Genomic DNA, 19859 nt, shown 5'->3' on the forward strand with positions numbered 1-19859 from the left:
AGAGGTACCTTCCCAGCAGGAGGATTCTGAACCCTTCTAGGCTATTCCCAAATGTCCTACATCTTCCCACCACGACTCGTAATAGCTGCACAGTTTGCTCCACAGAGAGAATCTCCAACACATAAAGCCAGCATTCGAATTTTTAAGAGAACCTAAGGAAAATCCAGTTGGGTTCAGGACAGAGACACAGAACTGAAAGATAATAACAATTACAAGTATAATTGATGGGGATCCCTGGGTGGCGCAGCGGTTTAGCGCCTGCCTTTGGCCCAGGGCGTGATCCTGGAGGCCCGGGATCGAATCCCACATCGGGCTCCCGGTGCATGGAGCCTGCTTCTCCCTCTGCTTATGTCTCTCTCTCTCTCTCTCTGTATGACTATCATTAAAAAAAAAAAAAAAAAAGTATAATTGATGGATACATCTTTGGAAAGAAACCCCTTTAAAACATAAGGATACTTTTCAGGGCCAACGCACCTGTGGGGTGAGCGCCTCCGGGGGATCACAGCGGGGGGAGCACCTGGGGGAGCACCTACGGGGGGAGCACCTGCGGGGGGAGCACCTGCGGGGGGGCGCCTGTAGGGGGAGTACCTGCGGGGGAGCACAGCGGGGGTAGCACCTGCGGGGGAGCGCCTGTGGGAGGGGAGTACCTGTGGGGGAGCACCTACGGAGAGCGCCTGTGAGGGGGGAATACCCGCGGGGGAGCACCTGCGGGGGAGCGCCTGCAGGGGGAGCACCTGCAGGGAGTGCCTGTGGGGTAGCACCTGCAGGGGAGCGTCTGTAGGGGGAGCACCTACGGGAGGAGCACCTGCAGGGAAGCGCCTGTGGGGGGAGGACCTACGGGGGTGAGCGCCTGCAGGGGAGCGCCTGCGGGGGAGCACCTGGGGGGGAGCGGGGTAAGGGGGTGGGGGAGCACCTGCAAGGGGTAGTGCCTGCGGGGGAGCACAGTGAGGGGAGCACCTATGGGGAAGTGCCTGTGGAGGGGAGCACCTGCGGGGGGAGCACAGCGGGGGGAGCACCTATGGGGAAGCGCCTGTGGAGGGGAGCACCTGCGGGGGGAGTGGGGGAGGGGAGGTGGGGAAGCACCTGCGGGGGGGGGGGTGCCTGCAGGGGAAGCACCTGCGGGGGAGCACTTGCAGGGGGGGGGGAACACCTGCGATGGGAGGGGAGCACCAAACTGCCTTCCTGGGGCTGCTGGGCTGCTGGCCAGGGAGCAGGGAGGGAGGGCCAACCAGCAAGTAAGACGCAGAGCGACACCTGAGCGACACCTGACGGTCAGGTGCAGCGGTACAGGCCGCAGGGGGCTGCAGGGACTCCACCAGACCCCACCTCAGCCAGACCCGTGCACCTGAAGACGACAGATGTCCACTTTGTGTACGGCGCTATGCTAGACAGACACCATGAAGTACTCAAAAATGAAAAACTGTAGTCCTTGCCAGGAAATAGCCTAAAGCTGGCAAAGGAAGTTTGACATCTGCATCAACTGCTAACTGTAAGGTCAGACTGGACAAAGGTCATCTAAATATGTGCTGGGAGACTCCACACAGAGGGGACAGTACTTCTAGCTTAGGAACACTGAAGAATGGCAAATGTATGGGAAAATAGAAGAGAAATATCTTTAGTTCCTTTGAAAGATAATTGGCTGTCTAAAGCAAAGATAAAAATAACTGTTAGGCTTCATTACGGCTCTGACACATGTAGAAATAAAACACATGACAACAGAAGCACAGAGGGTCTCAGGGTAGTGACCATATCTTGTAAACATGCAATTCAACTTGTGTTTAAGTACATATGTGAAATTAAATTTAAGAATAAATTTAAGAATAATTTATTTAGAACTAAAGAAAATATATAAAACCAAAAAAGAAAACCTATGAAACCAAAGCTAGCATTTTAAAATACATAAATAATAGATATATTTATTATATATAACTATTTATAAGGCAACCCCCGTGGCTCAGTGGTTTAGCGCCACCTTCAGCCCAGGGCCTGATCCTGGAGACCGGGGATCCAGTCCCACATCAGGCTCCCTACATGGAGCCTGTTTCTCCCTCTGCCTGTGTCTCTGCCTCTCTCTGTGTGTATGTCTCTCATGAATAAATAATAAATAAAATTTTTTTAAAAAGAAGTAAAATTCTAAAAAATAAATAACTATTTACAGAACATAACCGAAAGAACACAATGAGGACAGTAATAGCAGAAATTCTAGAAGTGATGTCACTTAAAGGCTAGAAATGGTTAAAATCAAGGCTAAAGGATGAAGTAAAACAGATATAAAGTTAAAACCAAAGATTTCTGGGATCTATCTGAATCTGAACCAGGCCACACAGACACATACATAAGGGAGATGCTCGCAAGCCCAAAGAGAGCCTTGCAAAGAATGCTCACCAAGTAAGATGGGAACAAGGAATTCTGAGACACAAGATCAACGAAACCAGCCTGACCTATTAGGATAAAATCTCTTGAAAGAACAATCACTGAGATTTTCCCTCCTTATGAAATCTAAAATCATTCATTAACATAACTCACATATGCCTGAACTACTCAAAATTCTTAAGTCTGCCCAGAACTGCCATCCTCGATTCCCCCTGGTTAAGCTGTGCTCTGCCCTTTCTCTGCTCTGCCTGGGGCTCGCTCCCAGCCTCCTTGCTCCGACCAAGCCCCCTGCCCTAGAACCCAACTCAACTCTTGTATATTCTAGTTATGATTTGCTTATAGGACTCTCACATATGTGCTGCCTTGTGCAATTAATTCTAAATTCCTCAGATGAATCTATCCGTTCAACTAAGAAGCGATAGACCTCATTTTTCAGGTCTTTCAAGGTGGCCTCGCAGTTACAAACGTAAGCTTCTGATACAGAATTATGAAATTCAACTTCTCCAGCTATGTTCCATGTTATGTAAACAATGTCCCAGAGCAAACCCTCATTATGAGCCAAAAAAAAAAGACCATAAGACTCGGAGAGACATCTAATGCGGTCCTCAATTTTTGGCTCCCTTTAGGAAGAGGAGCTCATTCAAAAGTGATTCTCGGGGTCCCTGGGTGGCGCAGCGGTTTAGCGCCTGCCTTTGGCCCAGGGCGCGATCCTGGAGGTCCGGGATCGAATCCCACGTCAGGATCCCGGTGCATGGAGCCTGCTTCTCCCTCTGCCTGTGTCTCTGCCTCTCTCTCTCTCACTGTGTGCCTATCATGAATAAGTAAAAATTAAAAAAAAAAAAAGTGATTCTCAAGAGGCTTATAGTTTAAAAACTATAAGTACAAAGCCAAAACTCCTCACTAATTTTTCCCTCAATTTCTCTTATTGTAGCAAAATATACATAAATTGGCATCACCACTTTTAAGTGTATGGTTCAGTGGCGTTACATACATCCACTCTGTACCTCACTTCATCCTGTGACAGCGAATCTCTGCATCCAGCAATCACAAAGTCCCCATCCCCTCTGCTCCCAGCCCCCGGCACCCACTGTTCTGCTTCACTTTTGCAACAAATCTAAGTACCTCACAGAGGTGAAATCAGAAACTATCTGTCCTTCTGTGCCTGACACTTAACAACACGTCCTCAAGGTCCACCCATATGTCCTTCCTTTTGATGGCTGAATACTATTCCATTGCATGTATGTAGCACATTTGGTTTTCCATTCATCTGTGGGCGGACATCTAGGTAGTATCCACGTTTAGCATATAATGTTGCTATGAACATGTGCATACAAATATGACTCCGGGACTCTGCTTTCCAATACACCCGGAGAATTACCATAAGATCCAGCAATTGCATGTTTGTTTTTAAAAACCCAACATTCAGTTTTCCACAGTGGGTGCCCCATTTTAGTTTCCTGCCACTCACGTGCAAGGTTCTAGTATCTCCATATTTCCATCAACATTTGTAATTTTCTGGGCTTTGATACTAGTCATCCTAATGGGTGAGTGTTGGTTCCAGGAACTCTGGCTAGCCCCTAGGTGATCCTGGTATTCTCTACCCCTGCAAATCCCGATTTAATGCAATCCCTTCCATCTATATATTTCCTCTTACATCCTGCAAATGCTACAATTGAGAGAATAAAATAAATCAAATCAAGAAATTAAAAAATAAGCAAAATTTAACAATGCAATACTTGGAGATAAATACATATATAGGAAAGCTCTGTATTGCAGGAATCTATAAACAAGATAGTAAGATTAAAATAGCAGGAGGCAGAGAAGAGAATGCATCCACGGGACCCACCAGGAGTGCAGAGAGCATTAGGTATGTTCTGATGTTTGCTTCTGGAGGTGGATGGGTTCAAGTTGTTGTTTTATTATTATACTAACAAACAAGTTTTATAAATATTTTAAAGTATTTACATCAAATATTATTATGAAATCTAAAATTTTAATCTCATTACAGAATGTCATTCCTTTATTACTTACATTAGGTTGAAACTTTCCCAAAGTCTACTAGTAATTTCAAATTATGTTTTATTAATAGTCTGCTCATACCATTTTCCCATTTATATATTAATATCTTTTTGTATTAAGGTTATTCCTGAGATATGTTTGTCTTTTAGCAAACATTACATGGAGTTATACAGAAATCCTGCTAACTACATATTCTTTTATGACTGGAAGTCCTCCCACATTTGGATCAGAAAAATAGTCAAGTGTATTTTCCTGGTTTTTAATTTTTTTTTAAATTTATTTGTGATAGTCACAGAGAGAGAGAGAGAGAGAGAGAGAGAGAGAGAGAGAGAATGAGGCAGAGACACAGGCAGGGGGAGAAGCAGGCTCCATGCACCGGGAGCCCGACGTGGGATTCGATCCCGGGTCTCCAGGATCGTGCCCTGGGCCAAAGGCAGGCGCCAAACCGCTACGCCACCCAGGGATCCCCCTGGTTTTTAATTTTTAATAGACTTCTTAATCCATCTGTGAATAAGTTTTTAAAAGTAATAACACCTAATAAATTCTGTTTTGTAGATTAGTTTTGGGTTCACAGCAAAACTCAGCAGGAAATAAGAGTCCCGTGTCTCCACACATCTGCCACCCATTATCAATACCTCAAGCCAGAAATCACCTTTGCTACGATCAACAGGCCTGCCCTGACATACCACTCACTACTTTCCCCCAAAGACCACAGTCTAACTTACGGTTTGCCCTCGGTACTGTACACCCTATAGGTTTTCACATATGCACAAAAACAAGTACCCACCATCCAATTGTCATCAGGATAGTTTAATGTCCCCCAAATCCTGTGTTCCACCTATTCATCCCTCCATGTCCCCAATCACTGGCAACCAATAATTTTTTTACTACCTCCATCATTTTGCCTTTTCCAGAATGTCCATAGTTGGGGTCATATAGGATGTATGCAGCTTTTTCAGATTGACCCCTTAGTAATATGCATTTATGATTTCTTCCGTGTTGTTTCACAGTGTGATAGCCCTGAATAATGCTCCCTTGTATGGATGTAACATCGTTTATCTATCCATTCACAGACTAGAAGATATCTTGCTTGCTCCCATGTTTCGGCAATTATGAATAAAGTTGCTATAAACAACCCGGTTCAGGTTTCCACAGGTAAGTTTTCAGGTCCTTTGATGAATAATGAAGAGTGTGATGGCTGGATCACACAGGAACAGAACATTTAGTTTTGTGACAAGCCAGTCTTCCAAAGCGGCTGCGCCATGTAGCATCTCCCCCAGCACGGCCTGGAGTTCGTACTGCTCCAGGTTCTCATCCGCAATCAGTGTTGGCTGGGTTTGGGGATGTTAGCCATTCTAACAGATGTGCGCTAATAAACCAGTATTGTACTTCACAATTCTCTAATGACATAGGCTGTTGAACATCTTTTCATACACTTACTTTTCATCTGTGTATCATCCTCGGTGAGATGTTAGATTTTTTATTCATTTTTTTAATCAGACCCATTTTCTTAATGCCAAGTTTTAAGAGTTCTTGTCTACTCTGCCTAACAGTCCTTTATCACATGTGCATCTTACCAAAATTCTCCTGGCATAAATGGCTCATTCTACCATTCTCGATACTGTCTTTCAGAGAGCAGAAGGTTTTAATTTTAACCAAGTCTAGCTTATCAATTATAACTTTCAAAGACTGCATCTTGGTGGTGTATCTAAAAAGCCACTGCCATACTCAAGGACATCTAGGTTGTGTCCTCTGTTATTTTCTAGAAGTTTTACAGTTCTGCATTTTACATTTTAGATCTATGACCCATTTTGAGTTATTTGTGGTGAGGGGTATAAGGTCTGTGTCTAGACCCATTCTTCTGCACATGGATACACAGCTGTGCCAGCATCATCTGATGAAGACATTATATTTGCTCTATCGTACTGCCTTTGCTCCTTTATCAAACATCATTGGCTATATTCACGTGGGTCTCTTTTCCTGGCTCTTTCATAGATTCCCCTGATCTATTTGCTACTTTACCAATACCACATTGTCTTAATTAGCATAGCTTTATAGGAAGTCTTGAAAACTCTAAATTTGTTCTTCTCCTTCAATACTGTGTTGGCTATTCTGGATCTTTTGGCTCCCCCTCCCCCCCCCCCATAAGAATTTTAGAATCATTTTGTTGATATCCAAAATATGACTTCCTGGGATTTTTATTGGGATAGCACTGAATCTACAGATCAAATTGGGAAGAACTGATCTGTTGACAATATTGAGTGTTTCTATCCATGAACAAGGGTTCTCGCTCCATTTATTTCATCAGAATTTTGTTATTTTCCTCATATAGACTTTACACACATTTGTCAGATTTATACTTTAAGTATTTCATTTTGGGGGTGATAATGTACATGTAATTGTAACTTTAAATTCAACTTGTTCATTGCTGGTGTACAGGCAAGTAATAGGCTTTTCTGTATTAATTTTTTATCACACAACCTTGCTATAATTATTTTAGTTTCAGGTGGGTGTCAATTCATTCAGATTTTCTGTGGAATCACATCATCTGTAAATGAAGACAGTTTTATTTCTCTCTTCCAAATCTGTATACTTTTCTTGTCTAGGACTTCCAGTCCAACATTGAAAAGGGATGTTAAGAGGAGACATCCTTGCTTCATTCCCAATCTCAGCAGAAAACCTGTGAGTCTTTCATCATTAAGTAGGATATTAGTGCAAGGTTTTTATAGATAGACTTTATCAAGTTGAGGAAATTCTATTCCTAGTTTGCTGGAAGTTTTGTTGTTGTTTTTTTAAAGATCTTATTTATTTATTCATAAGAGACACAGAGAGTGAGGCATAGACACAGGCAGAGGGAGAAGCAGGCTCCCTGCAGGGAGCCCGATGCGGGGCGGGGCGGGGGGGGGGGGGGGGGGGGGGGTTACACAGACGGGGAAGGGACTCATCGCTCATTGATCCTGGGCCCCTGGGGTCATGCCCTGGGCCAGAAGGCAGATGCTCAACCGTTGAGCACCCCCCAACCCCCACCCCCACACTGGAAGTTTGTATTATGAATGGATGTTGGGTTTTGTCAAATGGTTTTTTTCTTCCTCTATTCAAATAATCATGTGATTTTTCTTTAAACTGCTGAAGTGATGGATTGCTATTAACTGATTTCCAGAAACCGAAGCAGCCGTGCCTGAGATAAATTCCATTTAGTCACGGGCAGAGCACTTTTTATAAAACATTAGATTCATTTTGCTAATATTGGAGAGTCTTACATTTACATTCATGAGGGATGCTGGCCTTTAGTCTCTTGTAATGCTTTTTCTGGATTGGATATTAGGGTAATGCTGGGCTCACAATAATTTAGCAATCTTCCTTCTGCTTCTACCTTCTAGAAAAGACTGTGGAGAAAAAGTATAAACTCTCCCATAAATGTTTGGGGGGCATTCGCCAGTGAACCCATCTGGGCCTGGTACTTTCTGGTTTTGAAGGTTATTGATTACAGATTCAGCTTATTTCATACAGGCCTACAGACTATTTCTTCTTGCAGAAGTCTCACCAGATTATGCCTTTCAAAGACTTGATCTGTCTCATCTCGGTTATCAAGGGGCAACAGGGGCACAGAGGTTTGGTTTGGTTATAGCATTCCTTTATTATCCTTTCATGGTTTAGAGGATTAGTAATGATAGCTCATTTCCCCCCACCGCTTTTTAATTCCTCTTTCACCTCTAATATTTATCTCTATCATTTTTAAGTTAGCTTGTCTAGAGATTTACGGTTTTATTGATCTTTTCAAACAACTAGTTTTGTACTTCATTTTACCACTGATTTCCTACTTACAACTTCATTTTTCTGCTCTATTTCTTTTCTTTCTTTTTTTGTTTATTTTGGATTTAATTTTTTCTTATGTCCTAAGGTGGAAGCTCAGAATATTGACTTTAGATCTTCTTTTTTTTCTTTTTTTTAATCTTTCTTCTTTTTTAACGTATACATTCAATGTTGTACATTTCCCTGTAAGCACTGCTTTTGCTTTATTCTACAAATTTTGATAAGGTATTTTCATTCCCATTTAATTCAAATTTTTAAAAATTTTCTCAAGATTTCTTTTCCGGCCTATGTGTTAATGTTCAAGTATTTTGAAATTTCAAGCTATCTTTCTGTTACTTCTATTTTAATTCTACTGTAGTCTAACAATAGACATTGTATGATTTCTAATCTTTTCAAATTTATTAAGTTTTAGTTTATAGCTGAAAATGTAAGTGTTCCAAGTGAGCCTGAGAAGAATGTATATTCTGTTGTTGTAGGATGTAGTAGTCTATAGATATTGATGATGCCCAGTTAATATTGTTGTTGAGTTCAACTGTGTACCTATCCATTTCTGAGAGGGGTACTGAAATCTCCAACTATAATAATGCATTCACCTACTGCCCTTTATAGCCTAATAGTTTTTGCCTGAAATACTTCGACACTCCGTTGGTAAGCACACACACATTAAGAATTGTCATATCTTAAAAAAAAATAAAAAATAATAATAATTAAATAAATAAATAAATAAATAAATAAATAAATAAATAAATACGAATTGTCATATCTTGGGGATCCCTGGGTGGCTCGGCGGTTTGGCGCCTGCCTTTGGCCCGGGGTGTGGTTCTAGAGTCCCAGGAATGAATCCCGCATCCGAGTCCGGCGTCAGGCTCCCAGCGTGGAGCCTGCTGTCCCTCCTGTGTCTTTGCCTCTCTCTCTCTCTCTATCATGAATAATAAATAAATAAATCTTTTTAAAAAATTGTCATATCTTCTTTCAGTATTGATATGTTTATCATTATGTAATGTTCCCCTTTACACCTAATAACATTCTTTGTTTGAAAGTCTGCTTCAGGGGATCCCTGTGTGGCTCAGAGGTTTGGCGCCTGCCTTTGGCCCAGGGCACGATCCTGGAGTCCCGGGATCGAGTCCCGCATCGGGCTCCCAGCATGGAGCCTGCTTCTCCCTCTGCCTGTGTGTGTGTGTGTCTCTCTCTCTATGTCTATCATAAATAAATGAATAAACAAATCTTAAAAAAAAAAAGTCTGCTTCATCTGAAAGTAATATATAGCAGTTCCTTTCCATTACTGTCAGTATGGTGTATCTTTCTCTATCGCATTTATTTTAATCTATTTGTGTATTTATATCTAAAATGGGTTTCTTGGGGGACCTGGGTGGCTCAGTGGTGGAGCGTCTGCCTTCCAATCAGGGCGTGACCCCAGGGTCCTGGGATGGAGTCCCACCACCGGGCTCCCTGCAGGGAGTCTGCTTCTCCCTCTGCCTGTGTCTCTGCCTTTCTCTGTGTGTCTCTCATGAATAAATAAAATATATAGAAAAAAAGAAATTCCTGTTCTAGGGGCACCTGGGTGGCTCAGTCAGTTATGCATCTGCCTTTGGCTCAGGTCATGATCCTGGGGTCCTGAGATCAAGATGGGCATCAGGCTCCCTGCTCAAGGGAGAGTCTACCTCTACCTCTGCCCCTCCCCCCTGCTTGTGCACTCTCTCGCCCTCAAATAAAATCTCTTTTAAAAAAAAGATGTAAGGGAGTGTCTGGGTGGCTCAGCAGTTGAGCGTCTGCCTTCGGCTCAGGGCAGTGGTCCTGGAGTACCAGGACGGAGTCCCACATTGGGCTCCTCTTGAGGAGCCTGCTTCTCCCTCGGCTATGTCTCTGTCTCTCTCTCTCATAAACAAATGAATAATATCTTTAGAAAAGAAAGACGTAAGAAATAAAAATTCCGGGGATCCCTAGGTGGCGCAGCGGTTTGGCGCCTGCCTTCGGCCTAGGGCGCGATCCTGGAGACCCGGGATCGAATCCCACATCGGGCTCCCAGTGCATGGAGCCTGCTTCTCCCTCTGCCTGTGTCTCTGCCTCTCTCTCTCTCTGTGACTATCATAAATAAATAAAAATTAAAAAAAAAAAAAAAAAAAAAAAAGAAATAAAAATTCCTGTTCTGATAATCCCACCAACTCTGCCATACAGACCCAGGTTAAGACGCTGATTCAATCTTTTGTGTTTGTTTTGCTTTGAGTAGGCCCTTTATTTTCCTTCCATAGTAAATGCCGGCATGCAGTGTGAGGTGTGGGGAATGCTTTCTGGAGTCCCAGGAGTCAGTCTCACTAGTTGGCGAGAGCCTGTGTCCCTGGCACTGTGATCTTCCCAAGGACTTCCCGTTCTGTGTCCCCTACTAGTACGACAGTATTGCTAGAGTGAGCTGGATGGGGTATTTCCCTTCGCTGGGTTGGTCAGGCTCTGGTTGAAGTTCCTCCTGCAGGCAGGCCTTGTTAGGACAGAAAAATGCTCTGGTCTATGTTTAAGTGGTTCCTTTTCCCCTCCCCCCTCAATGGAATCCCAAGGGGATTTTTGGTAGAGCTCCTAGAAGTAAATCTCATGAAATACTGGGTACCCCTGGATTTGTAACTCAGATGCCCACCCTGGGCCTCCTGCAATTCATCAGTCATACTCCAGTTTTCTCACCAAGCACTGGTTCCTGAGGAAGTTGCGGGGGGTGGGGGGTGGCGGGGGGCTACAGTAAATTCTGTCTGCCCAACATTTGTGGCAGCAATTTGTCCTGTGGCCTCATTGCATTAATAAATCTCAGTACATTGGTAGGCTTTTCAGTTCTGCTTTTTACCTGTTATTAGGACAGGGGCAAATTCCAAACAACTCACATGCCCAAACAGAAACTGTGGGGTTACTTTCTGAATACAACATGAGGTGAAAATATAGAAGGCTATATTTTCCTATATTTATCCTAGAGAGAGCACAATTTGCTGAGATTTCTTTCTTCTCCAGTGAAATGTGATACACGTCTAATCATACATTAAGTTCTAATCTATACTAGCATTAGTTTCTTTGAGATGTTTGGTCTTTTGTTAGTATCTTCCAAAAGATATCTTCCTTACTATAACTTGCTTTATTATTAGTTACCATTAAGTTAATTAGGTTATATTCAGTTTTTATTGTAACAAGCTATATATATAAAGTCTACAATTACAATTAATGCCATGTTGCTATTGATTGCTATATAATTATTTTATATGCATTACTCAGCATTGGGTTTTTTTAAATTTCTCAAATAGTTTTTTCTTTTTTTAAAGATTTATTTATTCATTTATGATAGACATAGAGAGAGAAAGAGAGACAGAGACACAGGCAGAGGGAGAAGCAGGCTCCATGCCGGGAGCCCGACGCGGGACTCGATCCCGGGACTCCAGGATCGTGCCCTGGGCCAAAGGCAGGCGCCAAACCGCTGAGCCACCCAGGGATCCCCAGCATTAGGTTTTTTAAGAGCAGGCCACATTTCAAACTTTATGTCCTTAACAATTTGTATCGTGAAGTATAGAGTAAGTGCTTACTGACTGAATGCATTCTGGATAAGCCCCGAGATTAAAAATAAAAATAAAAGAAAGAATAAAGCTAGTTTAGTCTATGATAGTAACTGGTTGGCTACTAAGTCTCAAGACTACAGAACAACTGTATTCCTTCAAGAATCTCCATAACAGGTGCACTTGGGTGGCTCATTCGATGAAGCATCTGCCGTCAGTTCAGGTCATGATCTCAGGGTCCCAGGATCCAGCCCAGGCTCCTTGCTCTGCAGGGGGCCTGCTTCTCCCTGTCCCTCTCCCTGCCACTCCCCCTGCTTGTTCTCCCTCTCTGTATCAAATAAAATCATTAAAAAAAAGAACCTCCAAAACAATCAGGTGCTGCCCAATTTCCATATTTACCAAGTATAGAACATGGAGAACTTGCAAAACAGAGCACTTCTGCTAGGAAACCTACCTTGTTTATTTAAAGCAAATTACACTACTTTAGCAACAGAAAATAACAGCATGTAAAACACTGATCAAGATCCCTAATAACAACAAATATGTTTCAGTTATTTTATTAGCTATAACAGTAAACTATGATCTTGACAGGCCTCTGGATTTGACAAAATACTAGCTTAAAAAACAATGTGCATGGGGAAGAAAGACTTAACCCTTTGTTTTTTTAACACCTTTATGGAGATATAATTCACATACTATTTTCATCCACTAGAAGTATGCAATTTAGTAGCTTAAAAAAAAAGATTTGAGAGAGATAGCAAGACAGAGCACAAGTTGGGGCAGGGAGCAAGAGGGAGAAGCACACTCCTCACTGGGCAGGGAGCCCCATTCGGGACTTGATCCCAGGTCCCCAAGATCACGACCTGAGCCAAAAGCAGACACTCAACCATTGAGCCACCCAGGTGCCCCTTTATTTAAATTCTTTGGGTACATACCCAGAAGTGGAACTCTAGATCATACAGTAATCCATTTAACCTTTTCAGAAATCACCCAACTGTATTCTACACTAGCTATCTCACTTTATAGCACACCAACAATGTGTGAAATTTCCAATTTCTCCATGTCCCAGCCAACATGCACTATTTTCTGTTTTGGTTTTTTCATAGCGATCTTAGTAGGTATGAAGTAGTATCTCACCGTGGTTTTGTTTTTGTTTTTAATGATTTTATTTATTTATTCATGAGAGACACACAGAGAGAGGCAGAGGGAGAAGCAGGCTCCCTGCAGGAAGCCCGATGCGGGACTCAATCCCAGGACCCCAGGGTCACACCCTGAGCCGAAGGCAGACGCTCAACTGCTGAGCCACCCAGGCGTCCCTTCACTATGCTTTTGATTTGCATTTCCCTAATGACATTGAGCATCTTTCCATGTTTACTGGCTATTTATCTTCTTTGGGGAAATGTCTATTGGGAGTCCTTTGGTCATTTTTAATGGTGTTTATCTTTTTCTTGGTGAGCTGTAGTTCCTTACACACTCTAAATAGTCTCTTAATCTGTATGTGTTACAAATCTTTCCTCCCAATTTTTTAAGTCCTTTTTAAATTTTATTTATTCATGAGACAGAAAGGCAGAGATACAGGCAGAGGGAGAAGCAGGCTCCACGCAGGGAGCCCGGATGGGGGGCTTGATCCTGGGACTCCAGGATCACACCCTGGGTTGAAGGCAGGCGCCCAACCGCTGAGACACCCAGGCGTCCCAACCAATTTTTAAGTTCTTTTTCACTTTGATAACGTCCTGTGGTCGTGATGCATAAAAAATTTTAGTTCTGGTAAAATAAAATATATTTTTCCTTTCATTTCTCCTGCTTTGGTGTCATACCTAAGAATCCACAGCAGTATCAAAGATCATAAAGATTAATCCCTATGTTTTTTTCTAAGAGACTTAACAGTTTTAATTCTTCTGTTGAGGTCACTGATCCATTTTGAAATTTTGTCTATGGTATGAGGAAGGAATCCAAACTCATTCATTTACATGTGTAAATCCTGTTATCCCAGCACCATCTTTTGAAGAGACTATGCTTTTCAAATTGAATGGATTTGGCATCATTATAAAAAATCAATTGGCCAAAGTGTGGAAAATAATATGCAGGTTCCTCAAAATTTTAAAACAGAACTACCCTGCGAGCCAGCAACTGCACCACTAGGTATTTACCCAAAAATACAAAAACGCTAATTCAAAGGGACATATGCACCCCAATGTTTACAGTAGCATTATCTACAATAGCAAAATTATGGAAGCAGACCAAGTGTCCATCAATAGAATGAATAAAGATGATGTAGTATGTATATACAATGGAATATTACTCAGCCATAAAAAAAGTATGAGATGTTGCCATCTGCAATGACATGGATGGAATTCAAGTATATTATGCTGAGCAAAATACGTTAGAGAAAGACAAATACTGTAAGATTTCACTCATATGTGGAACAGAAGAAACAAATCAAAATGGGCAAAGAAAAAAAGAGAGAAACCAAGAAAGAGACTCTTACAGAGAGGAAAGTGCTGGTCACCAGAGGGGAGAGGGTGGGGGATGCATGAAATCAATGGGGATGAACGAGAGCACTTGTGATGAGCACTGAGTGATGTAACCAAGTGCTAAATCACTACACTGTATACCTGAAACTAATATAACAGTGTTTATTATGTTGGAATTAAAATGAAAAAAAAAAAAACTGGCCACAGATATATGAATTTATTTCAGAATTCTAAATTCCCTATGTTTATCCATATGTCAGTACCATACTGTTTTGATTACCATAGCTTTGAAGTACATCTTGAAATAAGCAGGTATGTTGTTTTCCAATTTTGTTCTTTTTCAAAACTATTTTGGCTATCTAGGGCCCTTTCAAATTCCACATGAATTTCAAGATCAGCTTTTTAATTTGGGGGGTTGGGGGGTGGGGGGAAGGCCACTGGAATTTTCATAGAGATTGTGCTGAACTCTATACTGGTTTGAGTAGTTCTGTTTTCCCATCCATGAGCCTAAGATGTCTTTTCATTTATTTTGGTTTCTTTCATTTCCTTCTGCAATGTTTTATAATTTATAGTGTACAATACAAGTCTTTTACTTCCATGGTTAAGCTCATTGTCAGGTATGTTGTTCTTTTACATGCTAACGTAAGTAGAACTGTTTCCTTAATTTCCTTTTCTGGTAGTTCACTGCTGGTGTTACTGAAACACAACTGACTACCCTACAACTTTGCTGAACTTGTTTATTAGTTCTGGTAACTTTCTCATGTATTCCTTTTAAATTTCTCAATACCTGATCATGTCACCTTCAAAGTTTTATTGCTCTTTTTCCAATGTGGTTGCCTTTTCTCTTTGTTGTCTCATTCCTCTAGCCAAAACTTCCCGAACAGTATTAAGCAGCATTAATGAAACCGGGCATCTCTGTCTCGTTCCTGATCTGAAGGGAAAGCTTTCAATCTTTCACAGTTGTCTACAGTAGTAGTTTGGGTTTTCATAAATGCCCTTTATCATGTTGAGAAAGGTCCTACCAGTCCTAGTTTCCTGCTAGTTTTTAATCTTGAAAGGATTTTGGATTTTGTCAAATACCTTTCTGCATCAATGGATATAATCATATTTTTTTTCCTTCATTCTACTAATGTGATATATTACACAGATGGATTTTCTTATGTCAAGCTTTGCCTTCCTACTAAAATTTTCACAAGGCCATTGTGTCCATTTGTGTTCCCCCAAAATTCACATGCTGAAAACCTAATGCCCAAGGTGATGGTATAGATGGTGTGTCCTTTAAGAGATGATGAAGTCCTGAGGGTCGTGGCCTTACAAAAGTGGCCCCAGAGATATCTCTGTGTAAGACAGGAGAAGTCAATAGTCCAACTGGTTAGAAGGCCCTCCCTGAACCACGATGGCACCTGCAACAGATGTCCAGCCTCCAGAATGGTCATAAATAAATGTCTATTGTTTATAAACTACCCAGGCTGTGGTATTTTGTTACAGCAGCCCAAACAGACTATCAGACTGGCTTTACCATCATTTCATAAAATCACAATGAATGGACATATCAGAAATAAGCTGTGATGTGAGAAAATGAAAAACAATACAATTAATAGATTCTTACAAATCCGATTTTATTCCATTTAAAAAGAAATTATCTTTGACTTTTATCAGTCTCTGAATGTGTGTTTGCCATGAGCCATCAGAAAGATAATATTTACCCTAAAATTCTGAAAACTATGAGCTACAGCCATATTTAGTTAACAATATTTAAGGGGCACCTGGGTGGCTCAGTTGTTTAAGCATCCGCCTTCAGCTCAGGTCATGATCTCAGGGTCCTGGGATCAAAGCCCCACATTGAGCTCCCTGCTCAGCAGGGAGTTGGCTTCTGCCTCTCAACCTGCTCCTATGTCTCTCTGTCTCTCTCTCTCAAATAAATAAATAAAATCTTTAAAAAAAAAAAACAATATTTGAAAGTTACGAAGTGGAAAGCTATGAAAAATTGAGACATATGAACTTTTATTAATTTATACCTGTCCTTTATAAAAAATATACATGTAATTATTGCACTTTGAATAAAACTGAGTTGTGTATAACTAGTCAGGTATGTGTGTTCCTTAATCATTAGAAATTGAATAAACTACTACACAGAATGTTACAGTCTTGTAACAGCAAAGTACCTGCCCATGAGAACCTGAAAAACTGAACTGAAAAGAAAAAAATCTGTTTGAAGGCATCAACGAACAAACACTGAAAACTTACAGAATTTAAGATCAAGGCAAACAGAAAACCAAGAGGTAAGCCTTGTATCTGGAGTCACATTTCTCCTTACAGAGGCACCTGGCAACGCTGTAAGAGCAACTAAGAACATGAGCGGAACTTTCAACACATACAGGGCTAAGAGGATTAAAAATTAGAATTGAGTGCCTAGTATGGGAGGAGAGGAATACTGTAATCCCCTAAACTTTAAGTTTAGACACCAAGGGGCTGCCTGCCTCCTAGGAGTAAGAAAACGGACAAGGAATTCAGTCTTCACACATAAAATAATAACCTAGCAGAAAAGGAAAGTACCTCATTAACTATAAAAGTAACTACCATTTTTCTTAAATTTCAAATCACCTCAACGGTTGAGCAGATTAATATAAGCTAGGTCTACTGGGGCCCCTGGCTGGCTGTCAGAAGCAAATACAAATCCTCTCTGGATAACATCATCCTGAATTTCAATTCATTCCTATAATTTTTCATCACAGTATCTGGAACATATGTAAAAATAACTAAATCCACAAAGAGTAAGAGGGTATCACCAAAAGGCAAGAAAAGCAAAACAAAAACAATGGAAACAAACTGCAGGAAGAGTTCTGGATGGGTCATTATTAGACACGGCCTTTAAGATAACAATGCTTGGGGCGTCTGGGTGGCTCAGTAGGCTCTGCCTGCCTGAGGCTCAGGTATGATCCTGGGGTCTTGGGATCGAGCCCTGCTTCAGGCGCCCTGCCCAGAGGGGAATATGCTTCTCCCTCTGCCCTTCCACCTGTTCATGCATGCTTTCCCACTCTCTCTCTGTCAGATAAATAAATAAAATCTTGAAAAAAAAATAATGCTTGATATGTTCAAGAAATTAAAAGATTTATAACTCCAGCAAAGAACATGCAAAGAAGCTAAGTGGAAAGGACAGACTTGTAAAAGTACAATAACTACAGCACTCCATGAATGATTTCCTATCAGATTTGATACAGACGAGAGAATTAGTGAACCGGAGGATTATTCTCAAAAGGAAGCATCCAGAAGAAAGCATGGATAAACAAGAGCATGAGGCATATATGGACGTAATAAGGTCTAATATATTCACTGCGATCCTAAGAATAGAGAAAAGGAAGACTGAAGAGGAACTGACTTTCAGAGACAGTGGCTGATAATTTTCCAAAACTGACAAAGGCATGTAGCCTCAGAACCAAGAATCATTCCCAGAAAACAAAACCAAGTGAACACAACTACACCTAGGCATTTCACTGTAAGATTGCTTGAAACCAAAGATAAGAGGGAAGAGTTAAAGTCACTAGAGGAAAAGCCATACTATCTCCAAATGAGCAACAATAAAACTTCAAAAGGAGTCATCAGAACAATGGATATCGAAAGACAATGAAATAATGTCTAAAAAGTTCTCAAAATAGCTGCCAATTGAAATTTTTATACCTACAAAAATGAAAGGTGAATAAGGTACAGTTTATAAAACCAAGACTTTATCACAGTAGCCCCACAATACAGACACTGGAGATGTTCCTTGGGCAGGAGAAGAATCCCAGATGAAAACTCAGAAATTATGAAAAGGGATGAAGAGCAATGAGAAAGGTACAGATGTAGGTAAATCTAAGTAAATGCTGAGTGTATAATACAACAACAATACTGTCTTCTAGATTTAGAATACATACAGAATTTAAATGTTTAAGTTCCTCGCATTATCTGGGAAAAATAAAAACCTGTATTAGACCTTGACACATCAAGGACACGTTACTGCCACTAGAGTAATTAATAAAAGAACAGTTAGTAAAAAGAACACATAAGGACCAAGCTATTAGATGGAGAAAGAGAATACAAGATGCTTTATCAACACCATCTCAAACAACAAACAAGAAAGAAAAAGGCACAAGATGAATAAAAAACATATTATGATGACAGATTAAAACCCAAATATATTCGTAATTACATTAAATCTAAACAAAGTATCTTCAATAAGAGACAACAATTTTGAGCTTGGATTTAAAACAAAATCTCAGCTAAATGCTACTTGCAAAAAGAAAATCTTATATAAGGAAACAAAAAATTTGCAGAGTCAAAAAAGAAAGCACCATGCAGAAATATATTATCAAATAAAGCTGTAATAACAAAAAGAAGAGTGTAACAACTAAGTATTACTAAGGGAAAACAGGGTCATTCCATTATAATAAAAAGATTCAACTCATTAGGAAATACTCTTACGTTTATGTACTTAACGTCAAAACATACAAAACAGAACAAAAAGAGACAAATCCAGTCACAACAGATTCTAACATATCTCTCTCAACTGTAAAAGAAAAAAACTGCTAAATACACAGAAGATTTATAGAAACATGGAACAAACCTGACCTCATCTACATAAATCTCTGCAGTCAACAAGCACAGATTCTGTTCAAACACACATGGAATGTTTACAAAAATGATCACACACTGGGCAGATCAAGTCTCAACAAATTTCAAAGGACTGAAATTACAGAGTTTGCTCTCTGCCCACAGAACTGAAGAAGAAATCAGTAACAAAAAACACAAAAATATCTGTTTTTGGAAGCTAAAAAACATACTTCTAAATAACATATAGGTCGCTGAAAGTCACAAATGTTAAATCAAGAAATATAATGAAAAGAATGAAAATGTAACAAAAGGAATAAAATACTAATCACCAAAAGTTCTACGATGTAGTTAAAAGGAAAACTTCTAGCATAACTGCATAGGTGATGGGAGAACACTAAAAAGCAATAATCTACACATCCAACCTCCAGAAAATCTAAAATAAAAAATGAAACCAATAAAGTGGAAGGAAATTATACACACACACAGAACAGCAATCAATGAAAACAGACTTATTTTTTTCATAACAGACTTTTAAAAGAGAGATTCAATAAAAGGGAAAGCTGATTCTCTGGAAGAACAAAACTGATAAACCCCTGGTTACTATCAAACAACTACCAAAACACACAGGAAGAAACAGAAAACCCAAGTAAGTCTTTATCTATCAAAAGAGGTTACACTGAGGATTAAAATTTTTCCCACAAAGAAAAACTCCAGAACCCATACAGCTTCACCTTACAGTCTACAAAAAATAGACAAGGGAAAAAACTCCCAATCTTACAGAAACTTTCTTAGAACAAAAAAAGAAGAAACAGGTCACAAGTTGTATGATATCAACGTAATAACCTTGATATCAAAACCTGAAAGGGACACTGAAAATTACAGGTCCATATCATTCATGTTCATGAATGTAAAATATTAGCAAATCAAACCCAGAAATACATAAAGTACAATACAGCGTGACCAAGTTTCTTAAACAATCCTAGCAACTCGCCTATTAACAGAATAAAGGAAAATAATAAAATCAGCTCAGTGATGCAGAAAAACACTGGATAAAACTCTTCATCCATTC

The 19859-nt window shown here is 40.5% G+C and overlaps 1 protein-coding gene across 24 annotated transcripts in view; it reads right to left on the reverse strand.

Moving 5' to 3' along the window:
* ZMYND11 (zinc finger MYND-type containing 11) overlaps positions 1–19859 on the reverse strand; it is a 131042-nt gene that overhangs the window by 76871 nt on the left and 34312 nt on the right. The window lies entirely within an intron of this gene.

This window comes from Canis lupus, chromosome 5, assembly GCF_048164855.1.
Source record: "Canis lupus baileyi chromosome 5, mCanLup2.hap1, whole genome shotgun sequence".
Lineage (NCBI taxonomy): Eukaryota > Metazoa > Chordata > Mammalia > Carnivora > Canidae > Canis > Canis lupus.